Raw genomic sequence first — 22,808 nt, 5'->3', positions numbered from 1 at the left:
TTATAAAACAACAATTGTGCCAGGGATCCTGTACGCTCTGGAGACCTTTGCTAGGAGAGCAATTAATTGGCTCCCAAAATTGGAGGGACAAATCTCGAGGTCCTTGCTGGGTTTATCAGGCACCATACCAGTGGAGGTGATAAGACTGGAACTAGGTCTCCAATCGCTCTTCTCAATCTGGACGTAAGCAGCCTATAAATTATGGGTCCGTATAAGATTTGGCAGAGGCAGATATTTATCACTACTGCACTCTAGCGAGGCCCATGCGAAACAATATTCCTGCAGTGTTTGCTTTAAGGAATTGGAGAGCATGGCACAAGTTCATTGCTTTGAGATATCTCTGTCATGCTCCTCTGAGTTTGAGGTCCCCATTTTCTTGGGAAAACTTGACATAGTGAGTAGGATCCATGACAGGATCCTGACTCTTGCGTCATTAGTGGGAAGACGTAAATATGCATACTTTGTCAAAAAAGGGGGGTTCTCTCAGGGCCCAAGGCAGTATTTAATCAAGTGGCACTTTCCTGTCTTGATTTACTTTGTCTCACAGTTGCACGTCAACATCTTGCCAGTCTTTGGTGTCAGGGGAGCTTGGCAGGGCATCCCGTTTGAGCAGCGCCTCTGCCAGATCTGTGAGCGGCAAACTGAAACCATAAAACATATCTTGAGGTCTTGTCCAAACCTGAGTAACAACTATGGAAAAGCTTATAAGTTTAGGTTGTGTGAGAGCAACCAATTTTGGAGTATGCTTTTTGCTGCTGAGTCATACGTGGTGGTTTCTGCTGCGCATCATGTTTGGCTCAAGGCAAAAACTATTCTGGAAGTAAAGGGCTGATTCTCTCAGGTCTTGAGTACACAAAGCTCTCTTATTGGTATTAATTGAGACAGGGAAATGAGATTTTGTGCTATGGACTGCATTAGGTTTAACACAACTAATGACAAAGGTTCTTTTATCTGCTCAAGGAGCTTTTAGTGTATTTTAACGCATTGATTTGTACTGAGAAATGGCACTGCAAATTATCTCAATAGGTGTCTATACAACTTGTAATGTATGAAGGGTCGCTAGAGAGAAGTATCTGGGTACCCTAACAACTTTGGTAGAGTGGTTAACTACAGAAATGTTCTGGGACAGAATGATAGCTGGACATGAAACCTCCATAACAATTAATGTGATAAGAGTACTGCAACAGACTGGGTTTATTCCGCTGAAATGCTGTTAAAGATCTGCGTTTCCTTTCTGCTCCTCTTCTTCCTTTAGTTCGGATTTGGAAAGTTTCAGAACTAATATATTTACTTTTCGATGTGCAGATTGTGATATATTTATGATGATTTATTTGATTTTTCTCTTCTTTTCTTTATTTTTTCTTTTTTGTTCTTTTTATATAGTTCTTTCCAATCTCTGTTTCATTTGTATGAAATGTTTTGTGAAAAAAACATTATTGTTATAATCATAATAAAAGTAATGTATGAAGTGTAAATTGATTTGTAAATGAATTTCTTAATTTTGTTTAGATAGTGTAATAAGTTGTTAATAACTATATGCACTTAAATAAAGAAAAAATATTGCTTTGGGACGAGCACAAAAGAGGTGTGAGGACATGCTAAAAGCATCTCCAAGTACAGTCAGTTTGGAGGTTGATGGAGAGTAGAACAAATGTCATGCAGAGATAGTTTGGAATAAGATGCAAGAGCAGTTTGAAGCAGAGACGTGGAGATGCTTGGAGTGTGGTGGAAAGCTGGCACCATATTACAGGAAGAGAAGTAAGTAGAAAAGGAGTTGTGGAGGATTAGAGATAGAGGAAAGAAGTGGCAAAGGAAATATCATCTGGAGATAAGTAGAGTGGGGGAGATTATGTGTTGGTGGAGGTGGGGAGAGTTATTGGAGGAGGTTGAGAACTGTAAGGAGGTGTTGGGAGAGCTATTGGAGGTGGTAGAGTAACACAAGGAGCGGGGACTGCCATGCAATCCATTCTGAGGGCCCGCTCAAGCTCAGCAACCAAAGCAGGGGTCATGCCAGACTCCGTGCCTGCCTGAACCACCTTGCATGTGCAATGCACATGGTGATCATGCTGCTGCAGGGGAATGCTGTGCACTCCACTAGGTGAAAGATGAAAGTATATTTTTTAATACATTGTTACATCTTTCACCTAGTGTAGATACTAGGGGGCTGGGCCTTGCTCTTGAGTCCTGACACCCAAATGTACTAGCCAAATCTTGGAAAAGCCAGTCATATTACACACAGTATTAAAATAATAAGGAAACATGTTCATGCTGGCTCTGTCAGTATATGCCAGTATCTTCATGTATGAACATTCTATTTTTGGCTTTGCCCTTAATGCTAGTAAATTTCTTTTACCACAGGAAGAAAATATGTTATTGCTACTGCACAAATGCTTGCCCAACCCCCGCACCACCATGTAAGAATACTCTTCATGTTGACCAAAAGGGGTCTGAGGCATTCTCCCCTCCCCGCCCCCGCCTTAATGGTTTAAAATGGTACATCATAAAGCATACTTTCTGTGAAAAATTGGTTTAAAAGCCCGACAGTTTGCAATTGGTTTTGTAGGGTAACTCCAATCGAATAATCCAATAGATGCAACTCACGAACAGTGCACAGGAGCATTTTCCAACAAATGTGCATGATGTATTTACCCACACTATGTACCATAAAAACATGTCCACACTGGCTGCGCACATACATGTCCATAATGTTTGCACCAATACATGCTAGCATTTTCAAATAAGAACATACTCATGTTTGCTTTGTGCGTAATGACAGTAATGATATGATAAATGATATGTTCAAGCTGGCTCCACAAATGGAACGTTTCTTTTAATTCAGAGTACTTGGAACTCCGACTTCATAAAGAAACCATTTAATTCCTTTGTGAATTTTAAACGCATGCACTCAAACTTCACAAAGAAATGTTATTATTTCTTTGTGAAGTCGGAGTGCATTGCGCTCTCAATTCACAAATAAATCGTTGTATTTATTTCTGAGATGTACTCAAACTTCATAAAGAAATTAACTCATGTAATGTCTTTGTGAAGTCATGGCGCTTGCACTCCGATCATTTTTTTTTCTAAAGTCGGAGCCCTTGCACTCCGATTTCACAAAGAAATTAATTGACTTCAGAAAGAAAGAATTTCTTTCTGAAGCATGTCGCTCCATCCCTCCCAGGACACTATGCCTGTGGTTGGAGGGTAAATAGAGTTTAAGGAGGAGGTTTGGAGAATTTACTTAGGAGCTTGTAGTATTGTCTGAGGCAGTGCTGGACTGGCCTAAGTGAACTCTGGAGGTTTCCTAGGTGCTGCCACCCAATGGGCTTTTTGTGGGTATTCTGTTTTTTCTGATCCTGGTCCCCTGTCTCCCAGCCTCCCACTTCCTTCCTCCATATCTCCTTATCCCCCCCACATCCCCTTAAATAAAATCGTTTTTTGGACAGATGCTTGAATTATGTTATTCACCACTCTGAACAAATGTTTTATTTCAGTTTTACTGTTATGTTTACCTATACTTTATTCCCTACATAGGCACAAACAACTTTACAGTTTTCTATATTAACCCTTTTTTCCAAATATTCTTCGGCAGATAATCTCCAAGACCTACTTAGAGTGGGGCCTTCTCGTACAGTGTAATAAGGGCCCCTTTGCACATGTCCAGGGTCACTTATTGATTCACAGTCCAACCCTGGTGAAAGGGGGTTGACAGAGCCAAACCGAAGGTCAGGAGGTTGACACACTGATTGACGAGGTTAGATAATTTACAAAGAACATGGAAAGATTGAAGGATGAGGTTGGACAAGAGCAGAAGCAGGAAGGTAGTGTCTGGCGGTTGAAGATGGAGAACATTAAAAAGGAGCTGTGTAACATTGGGGCTGCAAGAAGTCGTAGAGAAGGCATTTTATGGAATGAGATCTGTGGAGATGTTGAGAAGTCGGTTGAGGCAAAGTACTTTAGGTGGAAGTAAAAAGCATAATTTGAATCAAACCAAAACATGGAGGAACTGGGTTAGGGGGAGGTTCCCAATGTGAAGGTGTCAAGCACTCGTTGGAATGAGGTAGCAACATGAGGCACAGTGAAGATGAGTGAAGGACCAACTAAGATGTCAGGGAAGCTCTTGAGGTCAGAAATCCACATTCTCTGTTGAACTAAACAGCTTGTTCCCAGAAACTCAGATACACTCAATGGAAACAACAATCGTAAGGACTGATTCTTAGCAACAACCAACCTAGGACGGTAATCGACAGTGATGTCATCAATGACATTTGTGATGTCATCTTTAATGTCATGGGTGTTAGTCTTAGCAGTGCACAGTGGTGGCGTGAGTTATGGTTGCTTAGCTTACCATAACTGGCAAATTTCTGGGGATTTTCGGTTTTACTTGTAACCATAATATGTATACGTTGTTATTAGTGCAAAGTAACCATACCGTCCCTAAACAAAGTTTTTCTCACTGAATTTGTTAGGCTTTTCTTAGCGCAAATTTATCACAACGTCCCTTTAACAAAGTTTTTCCATTGAATGTCATTAGTTTTTATCAGTGCAACCTAAACATAATGTCCCTTTAATAAAGATGTTCACTGAATGACATGGGTTTTTACCAGTGCATGCTACTTTCCTACATCTTACTAATATCATACTTACCCCAATATAGCAACACTCCTGTCCAATTTACAATGATTCACCTTAAAGCTCTGCCATTTCCCACCTTGTAGCATCATTTTTAACACTTCTATACACTTTTTGCAACTATGTCATCACAGACCTTCCGGACAGTGCCACGTGAACATGTGCTCGCATGCAGCATGATGACGTGTCTGTGGAGGCGTCCGCTCTTCGCAATCGGGTCCATGCCTCAAGGACTCTTTGGAACTGCATTTTCTGACTGATCTAGGAACTTTCAAGCTCAAAATGTAGCCTTGCACAGCTCCTACAACTATACTTACTCATTATCCATGAACAATCTGGTACAAAGCACATAACTGGAAGAATATTAGCAAAACTACTGTTTCTTTTAAAAATGGCATCAGCTATTGCCATGCATCCTCCCCAAGAACCACCACCACCATCTGGAAGACCTACACAACAATAAAGTGCAGTACTTCCAAAGACAATGAAGAGGACCAAGAAGATGAGTACAGGAAGTGCCTACCTCTAGCACCCAGAGAGAATCATAGGTGTGGCCGTTCTTTACCACTGTTGGGAGTGTACCAAAGTCTAAAGCTACCAAAGTGAAATGCACTGATTGAAACTTTGTACTCAGTCGCGGACTAACTGGACAGTATTCCTATGGGACCACTTGCATGCACCGCCACACCAATCCAACCACTGCAGTGCTTTCAGAAAGTTTGTTCCTTTCTCAGCAAGTAGTAGGCTGTCTTCCTCCACCTCATCTTCCTCAACAAATACTGTAACCACACAGCCTACATCTGTGGTACACAAAAACCCACCAGCTACCTTGCAAGCAATAATCAAGCTGTTGATCCGTATCTTTGGAAGACAAAAGTCCTCTCTATTTAGTTACAACACACCAGTCTGCAGGGGGAAGCAATTTCGACACGCGTTTGAACCTGTAATCAAGGAGCATGAGAAACATTGCCCACTACCTTAGAAGTAACACATACATAACATCTTCCCCTGTCCACCTAACGCTCCATATTAGTGCTTGGTGCCTCTTCCCTCATTTCCCTCCTCACCTTACGTTCTAACCTCTCCTGCAAATATTTTTAAAAAAGTTCCTTTAGGAACCACCTTTCACAGTTAAAGAAATAGAACAAAAAAAATCTTATAGACTCCATCTACTTCACATTTCTCAGTAAAGTACATAGACTCAATACGTTTTTCCAACATTTCCATTAGCATTTTGTGTTATGCTAATGGCAATAATGTGATGTTCATCCCTCATTCCATTGACCGGAACATGGGATAACAGCCCGGCAGCCCAGGTTATCGGCCCAAGCAAAGTGTATCTGTTTGTGCCCTGATGTCTGCGGGCTTCGGCGCATTATAAATAAATAAATAAGTAAATAAATAAATAAATAACGAGAGCTCCGAACCATTATCTTCCATTGCAGCCCCTGCAATCGTGGATAAAGGCCATTAGCACCCCCGGTTCCCCAAGCGAGAACCCAGGTTGCTAAAATATAGATTTTTCTTCCTACGGCAGGATGCTCACGGCGTCAGCTATTGCCATGTGCTAGTATTGGTTGAACAACCATGTTTTCAGCTGCTTTTTAAAGCCGGGGAAGGAGGTCTCTTTTTTGATTTTGATTGGGAGGAAGTTCCAGTGTTTGGGGGCTAGGACACGAAAGCTGCTGCCCCTGCTCTGGTGTTGTTGTAGCAGGGCATCACTAAATATTGATTGTTATTAGATCTCAATGTTCTGACATTTTCTTTTTTCTGTATGGCGTTGTTGAGATAAATTGTGGCTTTTTTGGCAATACATTTATGCGTGATGCAAAGAGTTTTAAAACGTATACCATGACCCGGACAATCTGGCCACTGCCCATGGCCACCTCAGTCACCAAAGGTATATTACTATTTTTTGTACCTACATTATGACGCTTGTCAAAAAATAAAACACGGGCACATTTGCAAAACCATGCTTTAATATTCTTGGCAATGCTCCTTACACGAGTTTGCTTGAAATCCGCCCATGTTTTATTTTTTCAAAAGTGTCAAAATGTATGCACATACAATAGTCATATAGTTTAGCCCCCACTTGCCAAAATCCATTCAGTCTTTGCACAAACATTGAAGGTTGGGTACATAATCGTTCTCGAAACTTTTGTACATATTTGTCAAACGGCAATAAAGTTATGAGCCATCTAAAAATGTTGAGATCCCCCTCTAATTTTGCCCCCTCTTGAGAAAATCCCACCAAACATTAGAAAAACATTTATATCTCGATCTAAAATATTTTTGCAAACTTTTGTGTAGATTCGTCAAATAGCACCACATTTATAAGCCTGTACATTATTTTGGGACCCCCCTTTAATCTTGCCCCCTCTTAACAGAATCCCACCAAAGGTTGCAAAACCATTTATATCTAGATCCAAAATCGTTTGCCAACTGTTGGGCAGATTTGTCAAATGGCGCCACATTTATAAGCCTTTACAATATTTTGGGACCCCCCTCTAATTTTGCCCCCTCTTGACAGAATCCCACAAACCTTTGCAAAACCATTCAGAGTTAGGTCTAGAATAAAATTCCAAAATGACATGCAGTTTCATTGAGTGGCACCAAAGTTATGAGTCATCCAAAAACTGCTTTTCACCAACCCTGTAATGCAGAAATGGGCGCAGATGTACTAGGACTTCTGAAGTGTCTGTGAACACCACAGGACTGTCCCAGGACATCTGGAGTGTTCGCAGACTTTCGGGGATTAAAACAAACAGTTTTTTGGCGTCTTATTGCCATATTCCATCCTATCCTCATCCCCCAACCTCTCCAGAGTTTGACAAGTGCAATGTTGCTTTTTCTTTTTTTTTTCGCTGCGGATCCAAAATGGTGGGCGTTTCAGGAAAACAGACACATTTCACGTTTTTTTCTCCATCCAATCAGCGGGCGTGCCCGATATCACTAATTTGTTTGACTTACATTTAGCCCTTTCAAAGAAAACTACTGGATGGATTTAGACAAAATTTACAAACGCATGCTTTCGGGACCAAGCCACCGCTCCCACTTCAAATTTGGTGAAAATCCCTCCAGCGGTTTGGGCTGTAGGCATGAGCTTAGTTTTATTCCCATTAAGTGTATGGAAAAAAATAGAATTTTGGGACCCCCTATAACTTTGCCACCCCCCCTTCACGAAACCTCACCAAACTTGACAAAAGAATTCAGGGCGGGCCATATAATATTTTTCCAACGTTTGGTGAGGATTCGTCCAGGGGGACCGAAGTTGTGAGCCGTCCAAAAAGTGCTCTTCCTATGGGTTTAGCAACTTAACCATCCCCAGTATTGGCCAATTTCCTTTGCATCTTGTGCTTTTGTAAGTACTCACCTCACCAGGATTATTGTTCTGCATAATCAGTGTAACCTGACCTGCTGGTTGGGAGAAATAGCTTGCTTGTTGTTTCTATCAAAATTCCTGTACTGGAGTTGTTTATGGCTTTGTACTCTTAGCTTACAGAACTAACGTGAAAAAATTGTAATTGTAATGTCCTCAGTAGTTACTTTTGTCAGATTTAGGTAACATCTGAGTTGTGTTTGAATGACATTTTCAGACCGCAAATTAGGGTAGCCTTTTAACATAGACATAACACCTGCAAAGCTATAACAAAGTGGATTTTTAAATACAATGCTGTATATCTCAGTCTGTCTGGTGTTTTGCAAAATGCACTCTTTAACACATGCAGGAATTCTTGAAGCAATATTTGGATAGAACTCTATTGACCATACATGCAGCTGACTTCACCTTTTGTGGATTTTTGTAAGGGGAAATTATGTTCCTAATAACTGCCTTCAGGAAATCCAATCATGAAGATGCTGCTATTTCAAACCTTTAAAAATAGCATACTTTCTGAAAATGCTCCAAAAACTTAATCTAATTATACTTCATGACCATTTAGACCCAATAGAGGTGAAGCCATAATGCTCTCTATGTGTTTAAGAAATATCCCCTCTATAGATCATATGGGCCCTTATTCTCTAGAAGGATTATTTCCTCTTTGAGTGTACAGCGTGTTGCCTCTTTCATATTTATCTGAATTATGAATCATCATATACAGCTATGTTTTCATGTGTCTTATGGTGGTATCGATATGAAACTGAACTACTTTCTGAAATGTTTTCAAGTTTTCTTACATAAGAGCAGGTATTGAGTTGTGCATTTTTTGCAGCCCTACTTGTGACTTTGATGCTGCATAAGAAACGCTAAATGCCAACCACCTGAGGACGGTCCAACGAGATCGAAACATGTACATGTCGTGGCCGACAATTTGAAATTACACTCCCACAAAGATAACATTTGTTGAGCAAATAAATGCTTTGAAAAACTTTAAAGTATTTGGATTTTTTTGGAAAAATAAGGTGGTTACCGGCCATAAAGATAAACAACCTCTCATTGGGCAGCAGGTCCCCTGCTGTTTCGCAATAGCCACAAGACATTCCAGTTCAAATGGTATACCAAGCTCCTTTTGGATCCAACCATTGCAATGCCCAAGACTAAACTCTCACAGAAAGTGAAAATCAGGAAACAGTCCTTCTCTTGCTATGGCCCAGCCATCTGAAATAGCATGCCAGCCACAAAAACATCGTGAAAAATGCATCTGCAATTCAGGTAGCAACTCAAGGCCAGCACTTCAGGGAAGGCCTAAGGGCCACTTAGACTTGCTCCTTACTGGTATTCAAATCCTATAGTATGGGATATCCGAGTTCTTTCAGATGGGCATGAACTGTCTCTAGTGTAGTGTGTATTATTACTGCTGTTGTGGAAGGGGATGCAAACTTTGGCTTTCTTTGCAGTACATGAATGTTAGGCAGAATTACATGCCCTTTGGGAACACTACACACAATTACGACTACAGGTGTAAGCACAATCTCCCCTTTGGTATAAGCCTGTAGTACACAGTTTTGTGGTTGCAGGACTGAGAAGCCAGGCTTATCTCAAGAGGGATGTGAGCAGTACAATGTGTTACACAAAGAACTTGCAATCACAGTGGTTCAAACAAACACTTGCTCAAGGTTTCTTGGTAAAATAATATTAATTTATTTGCACATTTAGTTAGAAAACATTCCACTAGTAATAAACAGCTCAATATCACATTATAATACACTCCAGTCCCAAACCAATATGTTTCTGAACAAATTAGGCTCCCCTGAATTGGGAGAAAAATGGCACTCCAGTGACTTCAAAAGGGGTAAAAAAAAACAAAGGTTATAAGAATTAAGTACAAATACTTTCTCAGGCAGGACAAATAGTTTTGGTTCACTAAAAGAGGCAATTCACTTCAATAGGCCTGTGCCAAAGTCAATGGATCAGTGTGTTGGATAGGATAGCACAGTTATGGTAGTAAATGGTTAAGTCTTTGCCCATGTTCTTAGAAGTAGTTTGCACGAAAAAGAGTTATATGTCAGATTAGGAGTGAACAAGACTCCAAACTTGGGAAAGTTTCACAAACTTTCACCGCGGCAGAGAGGATTTCTCAACCGCGTTTGCACAGTACCTTTAGAATGAAGAAAATCTGTGGCTGAGGCAAATATTCATGGCAGTTCCTGCAGATCTCGCTGTTCCTGGGCCTCAGTCATGCGGACAAGAGGGAGGACATTGGGAGGTTCCTGCACTGCACAGGGACGGATCCACAAGCTTGGCAAGAGGTCGGTTTAAGGTGTGAGTGCCTTAAAGTCCACAAACTGGTATCCTTCTCACTGGCTATCCGGTTTTCAACAGCACTCTGAAGAAAATTCGTCCAGTATGGAGATGGTTTCCAGGTGGCTTGTGAGTTGGTTGTTCCCACCAGCTCAAAGGAAGGGGCTTCTCTGTTGATGGAGTTTCAGGCAGTACGGACCTGGAGCAGGGATTCACCGGGCAAACCAACGGTCCAAAAGTTGCAGCAGTCGTCTTCCTGCAGCTTCGGTTTTTATGTTCCAGTGGTCGACTCTGCCTTCCAAGTCCCTGAGACTTGCTTTTAAACAGTGTTCTCCTATTCATTCCAGCCTAGCTGTCAGTCACCCAGCAGGGTAGCTGTCCTATGCCAGCCAATCATGCCAGAGTGCATTTAGGCCTCCTAGGAGACTAAGCACAGGGAGTTTCGGGCACCTCACTCACATCCTGTCCACCCCAGACACTCAGACGCCAGAGGGGGGGGCTTCCGTACTGAACCGCGCCAAAGGCAAACAAACAAAGGGACCAAGCCTGGTTTGGCATGCAGAGACAAACACTACAAGGACCTTTCCAAAATGAAATGGTGAAAAAAGTCGATCAGAACCTGTTTTAACAGAGGGGGCCCAGACACCATCTTGATTTCAGCTACCGGAGCGTTTAAAAGGGTCGCGGTCAGGTAAATCATGGTAATACAACTGCCACCAGTCATTCTGAGAGGAAAGGGTAGCTTTTGAGGGCTACATGAGTTTTCTAGGCATAGTGAATACTAGGTATTCCCTCCAGCACTCTGCTGTAGAGCAGTGTGTAGATGGGTCTAGCAATTTAAAAAGACTAGCAAAGTCAATATAACTTTACATTCACTGGAAGACAGTAGTCAGTCCCAGACAAAGTATTTAAACCTTGGGAAGTCTGAAAGACATCCTTGTGCCACTGCAATGAGGGTGCTTTGTGACACACAAGAAAAAGATGATGCCTATAGAGTTGTCTAAAACTCCATATCCAAAGAACACAAAAGTAAAACACACATCAAAATACATGAAAGAGTGGGATAAAAGGCTCACACTCTTTCCAGGTAAAAATTAAAGTCCTAAAATTCCAGTAAAGTTGCCGGGGTCTCAAAAGGGTAAGGGAAATTAGCACATTTCTGAAAATTCTCCCTAACAATGGAGATTCTCGATATTGGATTGTTCTGCAAGCTGAAATGTTCATTAACACTTCAGGAACAACATATTCTGTTTTTAATGAATGGATCTTAATGTTTGGCATACATTCGTGGGTGTTCCATTATTGTCTTGTCATTAACTGCACTTGATCACTTTTGGTGTTTTTTCCATTGCCCTGAGGCTGCTAGACACTCCAAAGAACAATTGTAATTTGTATACTGTTTTATTCTCCTTTGAATTGCATGACAAGTTAGTGATACCAGCCATTCAGTCTATTTGTAGACCAGCCATTAACTTGGCCTCTCACTTTGAACCCCTTATTTGTAAGGGCTGCAGAGACTCTTGCCAGGTTATCATATTGAGTGGTGATGGGCAGAGCACAATCAGGAAACGAGTCACGTCTCCTCTTGGAAGTACCTCTCATATTGTCTAAATGTTTAATTTGAACATTTGCTGCAGTATTTCTTAGCACATGTCTTTGCAATTCTTGATCAGTTTCTCTAAACATCCTACTTAGTGTCTTCCCATCCTGCTGACAAATCATTTATCGGTTTTCTGAAATAAATTGTTCAGCCTCCAAATGTTTATTGAAAACTAAAACCTCCTCTGGGTGAACAGCGTTTATCTGTAGTCTTTTCTGAGGCTGCGTACATTCTTGTGAACACGTAACCACTGTAGCATGCACATGTTTTAAATCTGAAATTGTATCATCTTGACTCCATATTAATTCCCCACAATTAACATTTAATTCAATTAACCTTTCGAATTTCGTGGGTAACTCACTATGCATTTATCTTAACTGTTCTCGACACTACCTTTTGTATATTATTGCAATAACTTTCGAGGAGACTGAGCTTTTTCACACAGCTGTTTTTGCCCATCGATATTCATTGTGGCAGCCTACTTTATAAATACTTGTTTTTAAATTTCTCTTAACTTTGAGTTGTACATATTTTACACATATGCAGAACAAACAAAAGATATTGCCAAAAATAATTTGCCTGAAAATAAATTGCTGTGCCCAAAATCATTGGGTGAGGACATCGTTTTACACCAGCCCTATTTTTAGAGAATCCATGTTCACTGTAACTTTTACTTACATCTCTATAACAGCATTTTTTTAAAAAACGAAATACATTATTTTGCAGATGTCTACATATATACCAGCTTTGATCACACACTAAAGATGCCAGAGTGAAAACATATACATTTAACAATGTCTGTTGTCGGTTTTTACATGACTCAAATGCATGTTATGATAAAACCGAATGGTATGTATATTCTCTCGAAGTTTCTTACCTCAAAACTGCTTGTCACAACCACTTTTAAGGTACCGTTCACTTAGTCATTTAAACTCTGGTTGTTACTATTCAGAACAGCCTACTCCAATCTCATGAGTAATGCCCCACTCTTGCACGTAAGCCAGCACTCCAACTCTAAAAAGGACAGAGGAGAGCCAGGATAGGAAGTGGTGACTTTTACATCATTATCTTGTTTGTCCATGTGTGGTGCTTTTGCATTTAAAATACACTGGGCACAGATTTTCAACAGAAAAAACAGTATTTTAATAATTTCATTATTGAAAATACTGTTTTTTCATGATGCATACATGTATAGATGATGTAAATTGTTGACCTTCTGGCGTACATGTGCATGTAATGAAACTCTGGATAAGCAAGTACATATTAATATGGCATTAAGTGAATATATTGACAACAATTCTGAGAACGAGTTCATCACTAGATATGAAGAGCACTGTAACAATACCACATATTGATGTACACCTCTACTTAAGCATTGGCCGAAATCGAGCTGTATGTTTCAGGGCCATTGTAATCATGGGATGCCCAGCACCTCACAGATGTATGCATTGTTCAACTTTACATTCTGGATGCTGACATTTTTCCCTAAAACAATTTTTGCAAATAACAACAGGACAATGAATTGCTCTAAGTAGATATTCTGACTTGATTAAGGAACATTTCTTACTTTTTGCAAGAGCAAGCCCCCTTTTAGTGTCTCATAAGTCATTGGGCCTCATTACACGGATGGCGGTAAGGAAATAACGATACCGGTAAGGGATTACCGGTATCGCTAAATACCCTTGCCAATTACGACCCGGATAACCGCAATTAGCAGCACCGCTAAGAACGATGCCTACTATTAGGCGCGTGACCCCTCATGTCGGAAATAGCGGCATGCCGCGAATAACATACCATCACAAGCCATGCGGACATGCTAATAGCGGCATGGATATGGCCCAAAAAGCCCATACCGGCATGGCGGAAATACCGGCATTGCGAACCACCCGTTAAGAGACATGAGCAGTGTTCCCACCTGCCACAGGTGGCCACAATCAGCACAGTGGAGGCAATGGAGTCTGGGGCAGCACACAAGGAGCACACCACACCCCTTGCCACACCCCTTCCCACACCAAGATGGTTCCAATACTAGCAGCATTACATGGCCTGGAGGACATGATTGCATTGCAGCACCAACAACAACAGGCAGCACAGAGGAGACGCAGGAGGAGGAGGGCGAGACAGGCCCAGCAAGCCCCACCAGTGCACCTAGTAATACCACAGAGGCAGCCACCAATCCCCAGGATTTGAGCCAGTCCATTCAACCTAACCCCTGAGCAGATACACACCCTGTACCGTCTGGACCGGGATACCATCACCAGCATCGTGGACATGATACACAACGACATTGTGAACCTCATAGACATCTGTACTTCCACCCCCCTCTACTGAATGTGGTAAGTGTGCTCCACTTCCTGGCCACAGGAACCTACCTGCATACGGTAGGGCAGATGCATGGCATATCACAACCTGTATTCTCACGCACGCTGAACCAGGTACTCGATGCCCTCCTGAAGCACACAAGTGAACACATATCCCTGCCACGGACTGCCCAGGAGATCTCCAACACCAAAGTTGGCTTCTATTCACTGGCAGGCATCCCAAGTTACATCGGGGCCATCAACTTTACCCATGTGGAATTGGTGTTCCCACATCACAATGAAGCAGCCTTCCGAAACAGAAAGCAATACCACTCCATCAATGTCCAAATGGTATGTGACTCAAACAAGATAATCACACATTGTTGTGCCAGATATCCCGGATCAACCCATGATTCAATGGTCCTGCGGAACTCAACGATACCACGCTACATGGAGCGACATGCTGGACAACGTTTGTGGCTTCTTGGTGAGTAGCAGGGCAAACATGGTAGTGAGATGTGTGGTGTGATTGAGGGGGAGAGATGCATACTCCAACTGGTTGTGATTGGGGCGGGGGGATGCATACTCCAACTGGTTGTGATTGGTAGGGGAAGAGATGCATACTCCAACTGGGTGTGATGGGGGGGAAGAGATGCATACTCCAACTTGGTGTGATTGGGGGGGAAGAGATGCATACTCCAACTGAGTGTGATGGGGGGAAGAGATGCATACTCCAACTGGGTGTGATTGGGGGGGAAGAGATGCATACTCCAAATGGGTGTGGACTGTCGTCCGTAGAACAAATGGACATACAGATGTACGCCAATGTCCACCAAGGCAGGCCACAATGGACCGGAAACAAAAACCAAATGCCATTTAGAAGCTGCACAATATTGAAATAAATCCAATATGCCAAACATGACACATCTATCCACAAGCACATTGCACATCATACCATATCCCATATGACACAAATCAGCAACATGCAGCCAATATGCCTAATGAAAATGTGTGCTGAACAACATCACAACAGATATGCGCCTTTGAGTGCATGCAAATGGATCACCTGCAGCCATTGTACTGAACCACACCCGTACACCACTACTGAAGTGCAGCTTCACAGCATGGCGACATCGATTTCAGAATGGCAGTACACTAGCAGTGTGGTACAAAAGTTGCCTGGGCCCAGGAACACTTAAGACCTGTCCTCACCTGGGACATGGCAATAGCTGCCGGGGGCATGCATGGTGCATGTCCACTTGCAAGGACTAACTCACCTTCTCACTTTGCAGTTACACAGACCATCTCCATGCATGCTGCGATTCGTGGATGCCAATCACAATGCAAAGTTGATTTGTGTGATATGTACAGGTTGCACTTGATGTGAACAGTAACAAGTCCCAATTGTTGCACCCATACAGGTGATGCTGGCTATCCCCTGAGGAGGTGGCTCCTTACCCCTGTACGGAACCCACAGAATAGGCACGAAGAGGAATACAATCGTGCAAATACCCGTACCCGGGTGGTAATTGAGCAGACATTTGGCCTTTTGAAGTCACGGTTCCAGTGCCGCAGCAGGTCGGGTGGGGCACTCCTGTACGGCCATGAGAAGGTGGCCAAGATCACCATGGCATGTGTCATGCTGCACAATATGTGTATCAGACGGAATGTGCCAATGCCCCCTGACATTGAAGTGCAACCACCTGATGAGGATGATTATGGGGATGAGGAGGGAGGAGATGGGGCTGCAGGTCATGCAGGAGGCGATGCGCAGGAGGGACACGATGTGCGTCAGCATCTGATCAAACAATTATTCTGAATCACATGGCCCTACTCTGTTGAATGGATATGGGTATTTGTACACTGGGTTTTGTGGTGAAGCACACACTGGGCCCTGTCCCCCAATAAAGCTCACATACTCAATGATAAGGTCCAAGCCTGTGTTTCAACTTGTCACCAGTGTGTTTATTATATTAAGAGATGAAGTTCATGAACCCAACTACGCAAACACACTTTCCCCCCTCGCCCCACAACACTCCCAAAACACCCTTTCCCCCTCCCCCACAACACTCCCAAAACACCCTTTCCCCCGTCCTCCACAACACTCCCAAAACAGCCTTTCGCCCCTACCCCCACAACACTCCCAAAACACCCTTTCCCCCTCGCCCAGAACACTCCCAAAACACCCTTTCCCCCCTACCCCCACAGCACTCCCAAAACACCCCCCCCCCCACACAACAACCACATGTATGGCTGGTACAACATTGCTGTCTTGCTGTACATGTGCCAGCTACATCGGGCTGGCCCTAGTTCCCATCCCCACCACCACCATTAGCGGGTTGGGAGGGTGTGCGCCACATGGATCGCAAGGACCGGTGCCGGGGCTTGTCTGCATTGAGCTCGCAGAGGCAGAGGTGCATGGTTGTTCTTGTGGCATTGGCGGGTACTGTCTGTCCATAGCGTCAGCTATGCGGGTGAGGACCTGCCTCATTAGTGCCATCTCCTCACAGAGCCTGTTGGTGCAGGCTTCCATGCCCTGTCTTATCTCCCTTGCATTCTCCCTGCATGCGTCCCTCAAACATTGCTGCCTCATCAACATGCTGGCCAACCAGTGCTGTTATTCCTCCTGCCACTGTCTGATGATGGCCATGTCATGGCCACTTTCGTCCTGCTCGTGGGGTGGGTGCTGCACCTTGAAGTATGGGTCGGGCATCAGGTGAGGACACCGGTGGGCTCCTGCACCCTGCCACGAATTAATTGCCAGACTGGGCATGGCTGCTGGATCCTGATGTTGGCCATGGGCTTCCGTCTTTGGATTGGTGGGGGCTGGGGGTGTGCTCTTGCATGGCCAAGTCACAGGTGTCCTCCACATCGGACAGCGGTGCGGTGGCTGCTGCATCGCCAATTGAACTGTTGGCAGCAGACAGTGGCCCCTCCGTGGGTGGTTCGTGCGTTGGGGGATCACTGCAGTTGGTGCAGCAATAGTTTCAGCCGTAGGTTCACGTCTTGGTGACGTGGTGCTTGCTGTGTTTGGCCCTCTACAGGTGCGCACTCCTCCCTGTGCCCCTCGATGTGCTGGCGGTTTCCCCTGACTCATTTGCCCTGGCTTGTTTCTTGGCAGGGGGAGCCTGTGTCAGTGTCCTGCTCATCGATGTCAGTCTGTGAGCCTGTGGGGGACAAAGAGGGGGATGGCATTGGTGATGGGTCAACATGCTTCATGCAGATGTTGTTCCTCATGCTGTTCTATGCATTGGGACTTCATTTGTGGGCATTCAGGTCGTAGGACTGTTGGGTGGGTCATTCTTGCATGGGTCTGGGTGGCACATGTCTGTGGTGATGTGTACATGTGTGTGTGGTGGGATGTGAACCTCACATGGGCAGGGTTGTGTGCATGTATGTTTGTGGCCACATCCATTAGCTGATTTACGGCTCACATTTGGGGGGGTACCTCTACTTTCACAGTGCAGTGTATTATGTAGACACTCACCTCCATCTGACGTTGTGGGTGCACCACGCTCCATATCGCCGACTCACTCTATGGATTCAACACCAATGGTACTCGCGCTGATCTCCTCCCACTCCCTCAGTTTGATGGGTGAATCTCCCCCACCTCCTGTGGCCATGGCCAGGTTCCGATTGGCAGCCAGCATGCTGCGGACACGGAGGCGGAGATCGTCCCACCGCTTCCTGCAATGTTTCACAGTGTGGGTGATGGTGCCCACCATACTGACTTTCTGGGCCACCGCTGCCCAGATGGCCTTTTTTTTTTATTAGGGTCTCACGCCGCATGTCATTTGCGAACACCACATCCGCGTTGGCGGCAAGGGTGTCCGTGAGCATGATAAGCTCCTCATTTGTGAATTTCTCTTTCCGCTGCTGATCCGCTCCTTTTTTAATAGCCTTGGACATTGTCAGGGTGTCTTGGATGGGTTTGTATAGCACTTTTGTGGATGCAGGTCCTGGGGGCAGAGGATGGCAATGGATTGTGTTTTTAAAGATGGCCGCTGTGCTCTTTCCCATTCCTGTGCGATGACGCTATTTCCAGTCCTGCAAATTTACGGTGACCGCTAATAGCGGTCACCGCTAATTCCGTGTTGCAGGAGGTCGGAAGTGCTATCAGTGCTTTCATCGGTGCCGCTAAGGGTCTTTATGGGGTCTTTAGCGGCATGGCGGTAGGGTCATTACCGGCATGGTGCTATGCTTGTGTCCGCGTACTCGTAATGGCACACAATTAGCGGTCTCTTGCCTACGCAAACACGTTAAGAATGACTAATTAATAACTTGCTCAATTGTCTGTCATCCACCAAGAGGTCCTCTGCCCACCTCACACGTATCCTGATGCCATCAATAATCATGTTCATCTTAGACAGGTTCCAATCTAATTCACCCCATCCTTCTCTTCCACCTATTTTGCTTTCCCAAAACAAATGCACAATGCTAATTCACCACCTCTGCCAAATACACATTCCCAATACACCACCCCTCCACTCCTTCCTTGCTCTTTCCTATCTGATCAGTCCAGTATTCAGTCACAGTATAAAGGGAGTTGCCTTTTCATGAGTGAGTGTTGTAAATTGACACCAACATGAACCTCATCTTTAGAAGGAGGAACACCACCTTTTCCAGTCTTTCACTGTGCTGCCATTACAATTCTACTTACATGATACAGAAATGGAAACACCCACTCATGATTCAGTTTTGCAAGGGGGGTTTGATTTTAGTGTCCCACTGTGTTTGAGGTGGATTATGAGCTTGGCCACAGAATTCCTAAACATATATGAATGACAAATCCTGTATGTTTTCACTCATAATACTGAAAATTGGCACTGCTAAATACACCTGTCAACCCAAAAGCGTCCCAATGGTTATTGTTGTATTTATGAATGAATGCATTTATTTACTTACTTTGCAGATTGACCCAAGCAAGCAGCGCTACTGGATTCATCATGTGTCTGATGCCTGCAGGGTGGCATTGGTATGGAAGTATGCGGGTATCTACATGGACACAGCTGTGCTCTCCTTGAAGCCAGTCCCTGTTGAAGACTTCCTGGTGGCAGAGGATCATCAATTATGCAGCAGTGCTGTTCTTGGCTTTCGCAAACATCACTCATTCCTCTGGGACTGCATGTTAGATTTTGTAGACAATTATAATGGGGATATTTGGGGACAGCAGGGGCCGCTCCTCTGCACTCGCATATCTGCAAAACTGTGCAAGATGCAAGACTTTGCCAACGTGGGAGATGCAACGTGCCAGAACCGTTCCTTCCTGCAGCCAAAGCGGTTCTAACCCATTTTGTACCAATCCTGGAAAAGATACTATGAGAAATCGGACAATGCTGACAGTGTATTTAATTTGTCATATGGCCGCCACTTCTGGAGCAATAGGAACACAGAGCACAAAGAGGTGACGGCCGGAAGTAACACTGTAGCCGAACACCTTTTCAAGGAAAATTGTCCCATAACCTACTACAGTTTGGTGCAGAGGAATCCCAGCTAAGTGAATTGTCTTAGAAAGTGAAAAAAAAACAAAGATAGCGTTTTGAAAGCTGCACTGAAATTTCAGTGATCGATTTAGTTTGTGTGTTTGAGGTGCATTACCTGTCACTGCACTGCAGGAACAATTGTAACCTTCAGTTTACATCACCAATGGAATCTTTGGGTAAAGTGGCCTTGAGTAAAGACCTGCTACAAAAAGGTCTCACATTTGTTATGTATATTCTTATTTCATACAGCAGAATGTCAGCTGAAAGCTGTTTTTATTGTGCTTACTAAGGACCCACATACATGTGTTTATCTGTCTTTGCTGCAATTAAAACGATGAAGGAGCATGCCTTGAAGCAAAAAAAAAAGCTACTTTACGTCTAGAATAAGACCTTTTCAGCAGGAATTCATCCATTCAATTATGGCATTACAAAATACCTTCTACACCCAGATATTCCGTTTTTGACGATCTACTGTGCAGCCAGGAAAGCCCCACGTTCCCACAACTTGCAGCATGATTATAATCTCCATTAAGAGGGAAGGTTGCTTATGAATCCTCAATGTTTTGCAATCATTCTGCAGTGTGTAATGTGCACAGTACTAGGGAGGAGATGTGATATATATGGAATTCCCTTTCATTGGAATGTACTGTGTTATATATTTCAGTGAGGATAACCATTGATTAGATTTGTGTTGGTAAGATTGCTAGAGCATGTATTGGGATGTTAAAGCAATAACGTCTAATGGACCTTCATTTGTGTAGACCCTCTCGCTAATAGCGGGAATAGATTCCTGGCAGGCATTTTCCTTAATGTATAATTATGTATTTTGGTTTTATGTAATTCAATTTTTTGAAGCAACTGAGTGCTCTTTAACGAGGGGATACAAACAATAGGGTGCACTTATATGAATAGAAATAGAAAGATATCCTATAAAAGGTACATTTATAAGTATATAGAGAGAGGGTATCAAGAGGGTTACACACAGGGGATATAGGTGTGTTGGGAAATGGCAAATACAGTTTTGATTAATTTTTTGCTGTATGTATAGCTGTGCTTCTGTAGAAGATGTGTTCATGTGAGTTTAACACAATCAATCTTCCTAATAGCATTTTCGAGTCCTACTGTCTCTATCTACAATTCTCCCCCTTGGCTTCTTCTGCTGGGGTGGGGCTTCCTCTTGCACTTGCAGGATATATTACCAGGAAGTGAGAATGACTACCCGGGGATGTGGAGGGGTTATTAAAACTAATGTTCTGCTTAATGACCATTGCAAGAGTAAAATGGCTTTGCAGGGCACACAGTTTATGTATTCTGGATGGCTTTAAAAAAGTCTGGAAGGAGAGTGTAGTAAAGGGGCTTCGGTATTCAGGATGATTGGAACTGTTTCAAACTAGATATACATTATGTTTACGTAGCAATGTTCTCCAATGTAAAATGGACGCTTTATCGCAAATGCAGTGCATTCGGCATTTATCAAAAGGTGAGCAGAGGTGCCTCAGAATGATATCGCCTGCATGCACAATGGCTGGATAACGACATAGTGGCTGGAGGGAGGGAAGTGATCATAAGGTGCTGAACAAAGGTAACAGTAAGTGCCATCAAGGACTAATGGATAGGTAGGAACATTACATAAGAATTCATACTTATTTTCTTACTATAAAATTGTGGTTAAAAATGTGTGATGTATTCAATACACTTGAAGTAATGTTTAAAGGCATGGGGCCTCATTACGACCCAGGCGGTAAGTTACCGCCTGGGCCGTGACTTTACCACCATGGCGTAAACTACGTTTACGCCATGGTGGTTGGCGGACTTACCGCCCCATTCCGACCTTGGCGGGGCGGTAAGTCCCCAATCCCCATTTACCCTTCCCCATTCCCATTTTTGCCCCATAGGGCATAATGGGAGTGGGGAAGGCGTTAATTACGCCACCGTAAATTACGGTGGCGTAATTAACTCCATGGTCCCTTAGCGCCATGGATTTTAACACCTGCTAAAAGCAGGTGTTAAAAGCACCATGGCGCTAGGGGACCTCGTAATTGGCGGTAAGGGGTCGGCGCAGCTAACGCTGGCGTTAACCCCTTACCGCCAGGGTCGTAATGAGGCCCATGGTCTAGTAAAATGTTTTATTGTCCCTACGGGTCGGCCATGTTTTTTAAGCCTAAGTGGCTCGATTTTAGAAAACTTTCCTATGGACCTTTCATTAAACGCACGCGAAAACAAGCACCAGTGAGCCGCCATTTTCTGATAATCCTATCTTTTCCCCGATCGCCCTGGCTGACCTGCTTTTGCGGCACTAAATCAATTCCCCCGCCCCTGAGCCTGTCATCAGCAGACTCGTACCGCCCATTTCCCAACGCCAAAGCACATCTCGTGTAAACATTCGCTGCGCTTCAGCTAATGACGTGTCGCCATGGAAATGGCAGGACGCCTCTCTCCTCAATAAGTATAAACAGACTGTTTCATAACACACAGCCGCCGATTTTCGATTCCATTCCTCTCTCTGTGTTACTTTGAGTATTCTGTGACTCGTTTCAGTGCTCTGGTCAGCTACCTTCGCCGCTTGTAGCCCGTGTGAACAGATACCAGTACCACCGCTATAAATTATTTTAGTTTGTTTCACACACAATGGCTACAATAATGCCCTACATGTACGAGCCCGAGTATACCGAGGAGGAACTACTGGAAAGGGAAGCACGCGAAAACGATGGGGATTCGGACGGCAGTTGGCAGGCCGAATCAACAGATGAAGAGCCTGGGCCTAGTCGAATGGACGGAGTCTCCACCTGGTGCACATGCAATCGGTGCGAGCTAATGCCAACTGAGGACGAGAACTGCTGCTGCCGAGAAAACTCGGGATGCCTGGCCTACATTTCGGAAGGCGAGCCATGACCGCAATGCATCACTGAGCTGCCAGACTTCAGGGCAGCCTGCCTCACACGGGCCGTGTTGAGAATAATGATGGTTCTTATGCACGAACGTCGAGCAACTGTTCGTCCTCGTAATCCGAGTAACGAGTAAGTATACTCTGCTTGTCATGCCACTCCTATTTCATGTTCTTCTACTATATCCAAAATTACATGTACATATCATTGTAACGCATGTAAGTCGTTCAA

At 43.8% G+C, this 22,808-nt stretch overlaps 1 pseudogene; it reads left to right on the top strand.

Moving 5' to 3' along the window:
- The first annotated feature begins 19,070 nt into the window (after positions 1-19,070).
- LOC138492894 (alpha-1,4-N-acetylglucosaminyltransferase pseudogene) lies at positions 19,071-19,706 on the top strand (annotated as a pseudogene).
- Positions 19,707-22,808: the final 3,102 nt, after the last annotated feature.

Source organism: Ambystoma mexicanum, chromosome 10, assembly GCF_040938575.1.
Source record: "Ambystoma mexicanum isolate Mex_15411 chromosome 10, UKY_AmexF1_1, whole genome shotgun sequence".
NCBI classification, from domain to species: Eukaryota; Metazoa; Chordata; class Amphibia; order Caudata; family Ambystomatidae; genus Ambystoma; species Ambystoma mexicanum.
This window is presented reverse-complemented; position numbering and strand designations above follow the sequence as displayed.